Here is a 13,329-nt window from a genome sequence, read left to right as displayed (position 1 = left end):
TTAAACACAGCTGGAATCCAATGAAGTAGTAGAACCATCTCAAGGAGGATCACAAGGAAATGGACAGCATGTGACCTAAATATGAGTGTCTGAGCAAAGGGTCTGAATACTTATGACTATGTGATATTTCAGTTTTTCTTTTTTAATAAATTTGCAAAAATTTCTACATTTCTGTTTTTTTTAGTCAAGATGGGGTGCAGAGTAGTGTTGAGCCACCCCCGTAGTGTGCGGGTTCGGTTCGTCGAACACCGGGATGTTCGAGGAACTGTTCGTCGAACTGTTCGTCGAACACCTTAGAACACCATCGAACACCGTTAAAACCAATGGCAGGCAAACAAAAACACATAGAAACACATAGAAAACAACTTCAAAGGTGTCCAAAAGCTGACAAACTGCTCAGAAGACACTCTCTTTAAAAAAGCCGGCCGGCAAATTCAGCAGCGGCATACACCGGTACCCGACAATTTAGACAAGAAGGAATAGAGCATCACACATAGATTAGATAGATAGAAACATGTCAGTCACACATATAAGAAGCACAGTGACAGTGTTGGTTACTGCACTTGTCATTTAGTGTAAAGGATTTATTAAAAAAAATATTAGTGTTTTCATGCACCGTCTCTTTAAAAAAGTCGGCCGGCAATTCAGCAGCGGTACCCGACAATTTAGAACAGAATGAATAGAGCTTCACACATAGATTAGATAGATAGAAACATGTCAGTCACATATATAATAAGTACAGTGACAGTGTTGCTTACTGTACTTGTCATTTAGTGTAAAGGATTTATTAAAAAAAATAATAGTGTTTTCATGCACCGTCTCTTTAAAAAAGCCGGCCGGCAATTCAGCATCTGTACCCGACAATTTAGAACAGAAAGATAGAGCATCACACATAGATTAGATAGATAGAAACATGTCATTCAGATATATAAGTACAGTGATAGTGTTGGTTAATGTACTTGTCATTTAGTGTTAATAAAGGATTTATTTAAAAAAAAATTAGCGTGGGGTTCCCCGTAATTTTAGTCTCTAGCGGAGGTTAAGCAGACGGCTGGGGCAGATGTTTGAAGCCTGGGAAGGGGGTAATACCCATGGAGCTTCCCAGGCTACTAATATCAGCCCCCAGCTGAATACCTAGCCTTTACTAGCTATTAAAATGGGGGACCCCCCAAAAAAATGACGTGGGGTCCCCCCTATTTTAATAGCTAGCAAAGGCTAGGCAGACAGCTGGGGGCTGATATTAATAGCTCAGGAAGGGTGCCATGAATATTGGCCCCCTCCCAGGCTACAAACACCAGCCGTCAGCAGCCCCAGAAATGGCGCACCCATAGGATGCGCCAACTCTGGCACTTAGCCTCGCTCTTCCCACTGCCCTGTAGCGGTGGCAGTGGGGTAATAGGGCTGGGGTTGATGTCAGCTTATAATGCCAGCTGACATCAAGCCCAGGTTAGTAATGGAGAGGCGTCTATAAGACACCCCCATTACTAACCCCATAGTGAAAGTTAAAAAAACACAAACACCCAGAATAAAGTCCTTTAATTGAAATAAACACACAATTCTTTATTGTTCTAAATTAAACCATACTTACCGTCACTCCCATTCCAGCTGAAGACAACGATCTCCTGCAATAAAAATAAAATAATAAACCAACATCATCCTTACCTTTCGATTGTTCCCAGGACAGCTCCAGCTCTGCTACATCGAGATGACAGGCTGGACCGCAGCAGAACGCTGCCATCCAGCCTGTCAACCCGCAGACACTGAGAAGAGCAGGCTTGCTTGCGCTCCTCAGTGTCTCGCTGTGACGGCATCCAGATGAGCCGAGGTCATGTCCAATGAACTCGGCTCACCTCATGCACGTCACTGACAGCGTGGGAAAATTCTCACGCTGAAGCGCTGAGTGCAGGAGAATTTTCCCACGCTGTCAGTGACGTGCATGAGGTGAGCTGAGATCATTGGACATGAACTCACCTCATGCACGTCACTGACAGCGTGGGAAAATTCTCACGCTGAAGCGCTGAGTGCAGGAGAATTCTCCCACGCTGTCAGTGACGTGCATGAGGTGAGCTCATGTCCAATGAACTCAGCTCACCTCATGCACGTCACTGACAGCGTGGGAAAATTCTCCTGCACTCAGCGCTTCAGCGTGAGAATTTTCCCACGCTGTCAGTGACGTGCATGAGGTGAGACTCTGAGGAGCGCAAGCAAGCCTGTGCTTCTCAGTGTCTGCGGGATGACAGGCTGGATGGCAGCTTTCTGCTGCGGTCCAGCCTGTCATCTCGATGTAGCAGAGCGGAAGCTGTCGTGGGAACCATGGAAAGGTAAGGATTATGTTGCTTTATTATTTTTCTTTTATTGCAGGGGATCGTTGGCTTCAGCTGGAATGGGCGTGATTGTAAGTATGGTTTAATTTAGAACAATAAAGAATTGTGTCTTTATTTCAATTAAAGGACTTTATTCTGGGTGTTTGTGTTTTTTTTTTAACTTTGACTATGGGGTTATTAATGGGGGTGTCTTATAGACGCCTCTCCATTACTAACCTGGGCTTGATGTCAGCTGGCATTATAAGCTGACATCAACCCCAGCCCTATTACCCCACTGCCACCGCTACAGGGCAGTGGCAAGAGCGAAGCTAAGTGCCAGAATTGGCGCATCCTATGGATGTGCCATTTCTGGGGCGGCTGACGGCTGGTGTTTCTAGCCTGGGAGGGGGCCAATATTCATGGCACCCTTCCTGGGCTATTAATATCAGCCCCCAGCTGTCTGCCTAGCCTTTGCTAGCTATTAAAATAGGGGGGACCCCACATCAATTTTTTTGGGGGCCCCCATTTTAATAGCTAGTAAAGGCTAGGCATTCAGCTGGGGGCTGATATTAGTAGCCTGGGAAGCTCCATGGGTATTACCCCTTCCCAGGCTTCAAACATCTGCCCCAGCTGTCTGCTTAACCTCCGCTAGAGCCTAAAATTATGGGGAACCCCACGCCAATTTTTTTTTAAATAGATCCTTTATTTTAACACTAAATGACAAGTACAGTAATCAGCACTGTCACTGTACTTCATATATATGTGACTGACATGTTTCTATCTATCTAATCTATGTGTGATTCTCTATTTCTTCCATTCTAAATTGTCGGGTACCGCTGCTGAATTGCCGGCCGGCTTTTTTAAAGAGACGGTGCATGAAAACACTAATATTTTTTTTAATAAATCCTTTACACTAAATGGCAAGTACAGTAATCAACACTGTCACTGTACTTCTTATATATGTGACTGACATGTTTCTATCTATCTAATCTATGTGTGATGCTCTATTCCTTCGGTTCTAAATTGTCGGGTACCGGTGTATGCCGCTGCTGAATTGCCGGCTTTTCATGTTTCACTGTGAGCACAGTTCCCATCGATTTGGGCAATCACTCTAATGCCACAACCACCATGGCTGTGGCATTACAGTGAGTGGCAGACAATCCCTGCATGATTGGTGCTCTAAATAGCGCCAGACATGCAGGACACGCTTTTGGTGCACGAACAGTTATCGAACATAACCTCGAACAGCCGAATTTTTTGCAAATCGTTCGGGTTCGTCGAACAACTCGAACACCGCCCAAAACAGCTCGAATTTGACATTGGCGAACAGTTCTAGTCGAACACCGCTCATCTCTAGTGCAGAGTGTACTTTAATGAGAAAAAAAATGAACTTTTTAGAATTTACCAAATGGCTGCAATGAAACAAAGAGTGAAAAATTTAAAGGGGTCTGAATACTTTCCATACCCACTGTATATTATATGTATACTGTATTTCCATATATATATATCAGCATATGATTTTAAGTGATTTTTATAGGTGATCCATATCATTGCATAATTGTATAAAGTTTAACAAATATAGTTATCGTCTACTGTAGAATAGAGGGATGGTCATGATTATTTTCCTATCTAATCTTCTGGAATATGACCTTTTAATGTTGCTTCTTTCTGGTTATATTTCTATGAATAATTGTTGATTAAATAAGATGTATTTTTTTACTGCTAAATATTTTGGCATATTGGTCTATTTTTCTATGTTACCAGATCTAGTAATATAGTTGAATTTACAATGAAAATGGGGACCAAGTAAGGATCTAGATCTCAAGATCATTAGAATGCTGAGCAACATTGATATATTTAACAGGGTGCCTTGATAATTGTATATTTATATGTACGAGCAAATACTTTGATTGCTAATATCTCTGCAATGGAGAGGTGACATAAAAAAACAACAAAAAAACATTTTATTCTGCTCTGCAACCACTGTTACATTGTGTGTTCAGTTCAACATGAAACATTTGGTTTTCTAATATAAAACACCTTTAAATGCCAAAACTTGAGCATGCTGCAACTAAGTTCAAAAAGGTATAAACCTTTGTGGTGCCCCTGCTGTGCATCAGTGCCACAGATCCTAGAGGGGTGCATAAACGGATTTCTCCACAAGAGGCCCTCACTACATGCAAACACCTCCACCTTCCACCTCATTCCAGCAGAGGGAGCCCTGATAGGGATATATAAAGGGAAGGTGGAGCCAGGCAGCTCAGTCAGTGTTCAGTCTGCAGAGAGACAGGATGTAGCTGCACGCAGGTTGCTGTGTGAGGCAAGCTAGGCCTCCAGCTGCCCTGAAGCCTAGTGAGGGCCCGAGCGAGGCCGAAGGCAAGTGGAAGAAAGTAACATAGGGGGCAGTGGAGCTTTACAAGCTCACCCCAGAAGCATATACCGGACACCGGGTCCGAGTCTACGTGGATCTTCATGACCAGTAGAAAACAACCAGAACCCCTGGCGAACTACATGTCTCAGGATCACCAAAAGCTGACACGTACCAGGGTCAGGAATCACGGAGGCCCCGCAAGCTGGGAGAGTGCTCTCCAAAAGAAGGCCCTACCACAAGGTCAGCCTGTGCAGGACAGAAACCAAGTTAGGCCTAGCTCCAGGCAGGTCAGAAACTTACTACAGAGAGGCAAGAAACAGGAGGCCCTACACCCGCTCACTGGGGATAATCCAGATGTGCGCCCCTTATCCTACAGTGCTCCGGAACGTGCCTGAATTTCCATCGGTAAAAGGTACTGAAGTGACTATCCCCGGGGGCATGACAACTTCTGGGGTCACGAACAGGATTGCATGCCCGTCGCCACGGGGTACTGTGTGCCTTAAAAGACTGTAAACGTACTATAGTGAAGAATTCTCCCCATTCCGGAGGTTTCCCGCCATTTCCGCCATTTTCCCTGTCGTCTCGGGAGAAGAAGAAGGGCGTAACCGTGCAAAACCCAAGACACGCCCAACGCACGGACGCAGCGTAAGGTCCTGGGACACTCTGACATCGGACGTGAGCGATGCCAGGTCCTACCTCAAGACCGTCACCTGCGGAGCTGCGGCCTACCGAGAGGAAAGAAAAGAAGGTAGGCCACGGTTCGATAGGGGGCACCAGGATGTCGGAAGGGCAGCCCAATGCCGGAGCGCCGGTGAACAGCCCCGATGCTCCACTCGCGCTCAGCACTGAGCAGGCCCGGGCAGCCGCTCCACCAGCCGGGCCTGTCACCCCAGTCATACCCATGGCCCTACCATATATTCCGGGAGCAAAGTGGCTCCCCCAGTACAGTGGCAAACCAGATACCCTGTCGGGGTTTAAGCGGAAGATCTGCGGTATGATGGACATGTACTCTATGACCGGCAGGCACAGAGCCGCCGTTGTACTGGGACAAATGACTGGTGCTGCGGAGCGAGAACAGAGAGACTCTGCCTGTGTAAATAGCTGCCCCTTGGGCATATATTGTGCATTTTCATGAATATTAATTTCTTAATTTGGGTTTTTGCCTTCCAAATGGACACTTTCTTATTTCCAGTTACCCGTAAGGGTCTATATACATGAACTCTGTGGCTGAGACTTTGAGCAGCCCAAAGACTTTTCCCTGTAAATCTTTGCGCTCCCTGGAGTGCCTCTTTAAGTGACCTCACAGGAAGAGACTTGGACTTTTGAGGTTGCTTATTGCCATGTATTATATGATGCATACATTGTAACGTTTAAGAAGGTGCCTTCCATAAAGGGAAGATTGTTACTTTTTATTATTGTTATAAAAATGTACTTCAGCCTGGGAGTGCTGAGCTTTACTAGGGGGGAATGTGGCGCCCCTGCTGTGCATCAGTGCCACAGATCCTAGAGGGGTGCATAAAAGGATTTCTCCACAAGAGGCCCTCACTACATGCAAACACCTCCACCTTCCACCTCATACCAGCAGAGGGAGCCCTGATAGGGATATATAAAGGGAAGGTGGAGCCAGGCAGCTCAGTTAGTGTTCAGTCTGCAGAGAGACAGGATGTAGCTGCACACAGGCTGCTGTGTGAGGCAAGCTGGGCCTCCAGCAGCCCTGAAGCCTACTGAGGGCCCGAGCCCGGCCGGAGTCAAGTGGAAGAAAGTAACATAGGGGGCAGAGGAGCTTTACAAGCTCACCCAAGAAGCATATACCGGACACCGGGTCCGAGTCTACGTGGATCTTCATGACCAGTAGAAAACAACCGGAACCCCTGGTGAAATACATGTCTCAGGATCACCAAAAGCTGATTCGTACCAGGGTCACGAATCACGGAGGCCCCGCAAGCTGGGAGAGTGCTCTCCAAAAGAAGGCCCTAACACAACTTCAGCCGGTGCAGAACAGAAACCAAGTTAGGCCTAGCTCCAGGCAGGTCAGAAGCTTACTACAGAGAGGAAAGAAACAGGAGGCCCTTCCCCCCTCTCACTGGGGAGAATCCAGACGTGCATCCCTCACCCTACAGTGCTCCGGGACGTGCCTGAATTTCCATCAGTGAAAGGTACTGAAGTGACTATCGTGTCTGTCCCTGTTCTTGCTCTGACCCGACTGGGTCCCATCTGTCCCTGCATCCTTTCATCTACGCTGCCCTGAGGCCTAGCTCCACCTGTGGGGAGCTATACCACGGAAGCTGCCTTAACACCGGCCTCAGTGGACTGCTGCAGCGCTGGTGATCCTCACCAGACACCACATGTGGCGTCACGAACTCTGACATTTCTATTCCCCTTTTTCCTATTCCCTATCCATCTAACTACCCCCCTTTTAGTTGACCGCCCTGGGCCACGGGCCGGGCCAGCCACCGTGATACCCCCCAAGCTTCTGAAGGCTCGGTTCCGAGTACCCCACGGCTCCGGGGGCGCGACACCTTTTTTTAACAGAAACTGTTATTTTCCACTTCAATCACAGCAACAGTGATTTTGTCCAATCAAAATACAGGCAGAGAAAAAAAAGCATAAAAACAGGATAAAAAAATATAAGATATTAGTGCACATATGAATTATAATGCAATAATGGCAAATAACCTTGGCCATAAAAATCTGTAGTTTATTATGAGTTCTTACTTGTAACAGTTTTTGTAAATATTTTTGCAGAGCATATATGATTATGGAATATTTTGCATAAAGCAAAGACTTGAACAAACTATACAAAATAAATCATGAGTTTAATGAGAAATATTATTTGTAAAAGACTAAAGAGATATTGAAAAAGCAACCACCTGCTGTGGCTTCTTAAAGGATTAATAAACCTAAAGTCTTATCTCCAGCTTCTGGATACAATGCAGCCATTCAGGACTGAGAAGAGTCTTACCGCAGAGTTCTTCAACAGGATTACTGAAGAATAATGCCTGTTCCCAATAACCACAATATCTCACATATATCTAGTTCCGAGAACCTCCAACATGTGCATGAATTACATAAGCAGATAAGATGCTCTACTGTAAAGTGAGGACTTGTATTGTCAATTCAGGACCCATTTATAATTTTAGTAGAGCATACTAATTCTAAAGCACTGAGTATTTTTTTCCTTTTTTCACTGTAGTGTTTAACAACAAGGATATATTACAGTATGTATTATGATTGGATATTGCAGAAGATTAAATTCATTGCACACTCATAGGATCATTTTGCAATGGTATTTATTTAGCAGGCATAGAAAACTAAAATCAAACTATAGGTGTGTAAGCGACAATTTGTGAAGGTGACAGTAGACGTTTCGGCCACAACATAGGCCTTATTCATTGAGTCGCTATTTTGATGAAGTGTGCATAAAAGCCAGATATTTTGGGTAGGGGCCACAGCGTGGCAGGAGGCAAGAGAAGGGCCTTAGCTATGGTTCCATGGGCTTTTAGCCTGTGGAGATCTGTGTTCAGAGCGCATTCAGGCGCTGGTCTGCTGGAGTCTGTAGTCCCTGCGGGAATGTGGAGCGGCGTTCTCACACCTTGCTACCCAGCAGCATTGCCTTTTTTGCTGTTTTCTAATTTGATTTTTGATTTTTTTTTTTTAATTCTGTATATTGTTCTGGTTATGCTGTCTGTTTTTAAAAACCCATGGAACCATAGCTAAGCCTTTCCTCCTGTCTCCTGCCACGCTGTGGCCCCTACCCAAAATATCTGGCTCTTATGCACACTTCATCAAAATAGCGACTCAATGAATAAGGCCTATGTTGTGGCCGAAACATCTACTGTCGCCTTCACAAATTGTCGCTTACACACCTATGGTTTGATTTTAGTTTTCTTTGCCTGTTAAATAAATACCATTGCAAAATGATCCAATGAGTGTGCGATGAATTTAATCTTCTGCATGATCCAGGCATCACAGGCCTATTCCATCAGCACCTCTCTACTCTGACTGCACGCTAGTTATCTATGTTATGATTGGATATGACATCAGTGTTCTATTGGTTTCTACCAGTCACGAGTCCAAGGAGCATAGCACTTTGACGGAAGAGCTTATCTGTGGGGTAAACCTATCAGTAATTGGGCAATTTCCCTACAACATCATTACATGTAAAATTATAGCATTGCAGAATCCAATAATTTCAATTTAATGCAGACTAGAACTAGTCCTCCAGATGGTTTCATGCTATTCATAACTGCTTTTGACAGCATCCAAGAACAAAAGATTAGGGATGGACAAACCTGAACAATAAAGTTCGGGGTTCGTACAGAACAACTAGTGTCTATGCATGGACCCTGAACACGGACTTCTTCAGGAAGTCCATGCTACTGTTCGGGTTCGGCAGCTCGAACAAAGTTTATTAAAAGGCTGCAGTGCAGGCAGTCAACAAGCTTTTCCGGTGTGGGCACAACCAGCTCAATCACAGCTTTTACAAGTATTGGCAAGGCTGTGATTGGCCCGGGCACACTGTGTAAAAAGAAAAAAATGACGTGCAGTCCTCTCTATTTGTACTAACCAGCTTAATTAAAGCGGACAGCTGCAGGCTGCAGCCCCCAGCATTCAACTTTATTTTGGCTGTTTATCAAAAATCCACACTGTTTTTTAAAATGATTGTAATAAATAATTTTTAAAAAATAGCATGGGGTAAGACTAAAGCAGACATCTGGAGGCTGATATTCTCATACTGGGAAGGAGACTGAGATATTGGCCTTCCCCATCCTAAAAACAGCAGCCCTCAGCCGCCCCAGAAAAGGTACATCTATTAGATGCGTGTTACGCTCGTGTGGCGCCCCTCAGGGTTCAGTCGCCACAGGGGTAATGCACCTCAGATTGAGGTGTGGTATCTCCTCTCTGAGGTAAGGATGGAGCCTCTCTCAGGACCCCACCTCATCACTCAACACTACACCACTCCTGTCCTGTAGTGGGGCCTATATGCACCAGGGTGCTGCCCATTCCGGGATATAGGAGATGGGGGGAACCAAAGATAGGGGGAACCATATAGTGGGTGAGGGTGGAGGACGCACTCTAGGGTTACACTTACAGTACTAATTCGTATTTAAACTATGGCCATCTTAAGTTCAAGGTCTTTGATTGTGGTCTTCATCACTGAACGTGGCTTTCCGGTGGAACCTGCAGCTGATTGCAGATACACGGTCCTCATTCTCTGGCCTTGAGGCGAGGAGCGGGCTAGAGTTAACGGCTGTCTCCACCCAGTCAAGGTCCCTGCTTAAGAAGGCCTGGAGGGGAGCAGAGGAGACAAGCTCCACGGGCAAAAGGATCCCAGGGGGATACAGATGGAGCGGCATACGCCACCTGTCCTCACTACTCTGGCCAAGCCAGAGGGACTCCTGCTGTAAGAGGGGACCGACCCCCGATATCTGACTTCGCTACTTCATGTCTTAGTCGGAGAAACTCCGGAGGCTTAGTGGATCCCACCGGGTAATGGACAAAGTGGCATATGACACCCATACCCTTGTTCTGTGTATAGCCAGAGGGAGACCCAGCCTATGACACGCACCACATGCAGACAGGAGAGAACCTAGCGGGAAAGTCTAAGAACAATCTGGTGCAGGGGGTCCTGATCCTTGGACCTGAACTACCCGGAGTGTGTTGAACCCCCTTCCTGGTGGCCGCAGCGCGCCGTGAGAGGCGAGGAGAAGCCTTGCAGCTGATTCCTAACAACGTGAGTAAAGCTTGGAAGACTGCATCCCTGCTCCGGTCCCTTATTTCATCGCGACACCACACTGCACCACTCACTACGACTCCCCTGATCTGTCTTCTCTGCCCTGAGGCCCTGCTCCGCCTCTGGGGAGTAGTACCATCTGCTGCTGCCACGACATCCCGCCTCAGAGGAGTGCTGCAGCGCTGGTGGAGAATCACCAGGCACCACAGGTGGCGTAGTCATTGAATCCACTCGATTACCACAGTCCCTCCTAGCCCTTATTTTGATGTGACTACCCTGGGCACGGACCGGGCCTAGGCCACGACTGCAACCCCCAACATCTGACCCGGCTCCGAGTACCCCCCCCATCTCTCAGGGTGGGCTAGCGAGCGAGAAGGCGTCACACTCGCGCCTGGACTGACTGGCGTGAGCGTGATTAGTGATCTCACTGTACCATGAACTGAGGAGTGCATGGAGGGGCGTAACTAAGTATCAACCCAATCCGACCAAGGTCGCACGGCGGCTTAGTCGACTCCGTGAACCAAGGAGGAACCGAGCAGAGGGACCAGGTGCTACACCAGGTCAGACCCCGGTCACAGTTGTTGACCCACACTGGGGAATGCAAGAGGAGGCAGGTTAGACTTGCATACAGGCAGGTGGGTATTGGCAAGTATGGCTGGTATGCAGACAGGTGGGTACTGGCAAGTACGGCTGGTATGCAGACAGGTGGGAACTGGCAAGCACGGCTGGAGTGCAGACAGGGAGGTACTAGCAGGTTGGAGCGCAGGCTGGATAGGGTCCAGTACAGACTGGGAGACAGGAACAGAGCCGCAGATGCAGTAGACAAGCAGAGTAAAGCGAAACCACTGGAGCGGAGGACAAGGCAGAGCAGAGAGGAACGGCTGGTGCGGTGAGCAAGCAGAGCGGAGCAAAAACCGCAGGTGCGGTGGGCAAGGCAGAGCAGAGCGGAACCGCAGGTGCCTTGGACAAGGCAGAGCAGAGTGAAACCGCAGGTGCGGTGGACAAGGCAGAGCAGAGCGAAACCGCAGGTGCGGTGGACAAGGCCGAGCAGAGAGAAGCCGTCGGAGCGGTGGGCAAGTCAGAGCAAAGAGAAACCGCTGGCACGGTGAGCAAGTCAGAGCAGAGAGAAGCCACCGGAGCGGTGGGTAAGGCAGAGCAGAGGGAAGCCACCGGAGTGGTGGGCAAGTCAGAGCAGAGAGAAACCGCTGGCGCGTTGAGCAAGCAGAGACGAACAGGGCTGAAGGCGCAGGCAGAGAGGACAGGGCTCTGTTCACATGGAACAGACTGGAAAATACAGGAAGATGGCTAGAACACAGGAGGAAGATACGGAGGAAGGGAAAAGGGACAAGCAGAACCAGGTACACACAAGGTACTTACTATGAAGTAGCGAGTGGACACAAAACTCACAAACAGAAGTACAGAGACAACGAGTTGGAGTTAGGTTCAGGTTCAGATACTGCAGGAAAAGGGAAGGTATGGACATAGAGACAAACAGGTAACAGGCTAGGATACAGTTCAGACAGGAACTGCTACTGCAATGAGATACAAGAACGAGCCTGGGTATACAGCCCCCAGAGTGGCAGAAACAGACTAGAAGTCAGAGATAACATGTCTGGGTATGCAGCCCCCAGAGTGGCGGAAACAGACTAGAAACAGGACAGGACCTGGCAATACAGTTGCAAAGACAAACTGAGTGAAGGTGATGCTCAGGCCCCTCCTTCTGGGTGGAGGGGGTTTAAATATCCAGTGACTCACAGCAATAGGCTGGAGATGCATTAGGGGTGCGCCCACAGCAGCTATAAGAATTAGCATGAACTGGAGCAAGGTTTGAATGCTGGATTGACAGGTAAAATTGTGGTCTTGCATAGTTGGAGGTGGTGCACTATGCAAGCATGCCGCCAGGGATGTTACAGTACACACCCCCGTTACGCCCCCTCTTCTTCAAGCCTGCAAGGGTCTTCTGCAGAGAATTTGGAGGCCAATCCTTCTCTTCAAGATGATTACCTCTTCTGTCCATTAGATGAAACAAAACTGATCTCATCATCTTGGTGACTAGGATGTTTCCTCCTATCAAGCCATCCTCAGCAACAGATGAAGTGGGTGAAGTACCAGGAACAGCACACAGGAAAGTCTCTCTCCATTTGTTATCAGGTAGCACCCTGGTGGATTCAGGAGACAACTGGAGGTCCTACGCCTGGTTGGAGGGGTGCAGAGACTCGGGGTTAACCACCGCCTTGACTTACACTTTGCCAAGCTTATTGGATGAAGTGGGTGGCGTACCAGGTACCGTGTGTAAGAAAGTCTCTCTCAGTTTATCAGGTAGCACCCCGGGAAATTCAGGAGACAACTGGAGGTCCTCCGCCTGGTTGGAGGGGTGCAGAGACTCAGGGGTAATCACTTCTTCGAAGTACATTTTGCCAACTTTACTGGATGAAGTGGGTGGCGTACCGGGTGTAGGAAAGTCTCTCTCCGTTTAACAGGTAGCACCCCGGGGAATTCAGGAGACAACTGGAGGTCCTCCGCCTGGTTGGAGGGGTGCAGAGACTCGGGGGTAATCACTGCTTCGATATGCACTTTGCCAAGCTTACTGGATGAAGTGGGCGAAGTACCAGGTGCAGGGTGTAGGAAAGTCTCTCTCCGTTAATTATCAGGTAGCACCCCGGAGGATTCAGGAGACAACTGGAGGTCCTCCGCCTGGTTGGAGCGGTGCAGAGACTCGGGGGTAAACACCTGCCTTGATGGACGTAGGACCAGATTTATTAGAGACGGAGGGTCCTTGCTTTAGGACCATCTTCAGACTGGTTTCAGAGATGACATGTCTGTAAGGCGGGACGGTACCTGAAGCCAGATCCTTGGTACAATCGCCGAGACTGTGTGGGGACATCGCCTCCACTTCTCTTCCTTCGGAGACTTCAGTGCAC

Source organism: Phyllobates terribilis, unplaced genomic scaffold (assembly GCF_046119375.1).
Source record: "Phyllobates terribilis strain yellow unplaced genomic scaffold, ASM4611937v1 Scaffold_1__5_contigs__length_1240528914, whole genome shotgun sequence".
NCBI lineage: Eukaryota > Metazoa > Chordata > Amphibia > Anura > Dendrobatidae > Phyllobates > Phyllobates terribilis.
Note: the sequence above shows the minus strand (reverse complement) of the source record.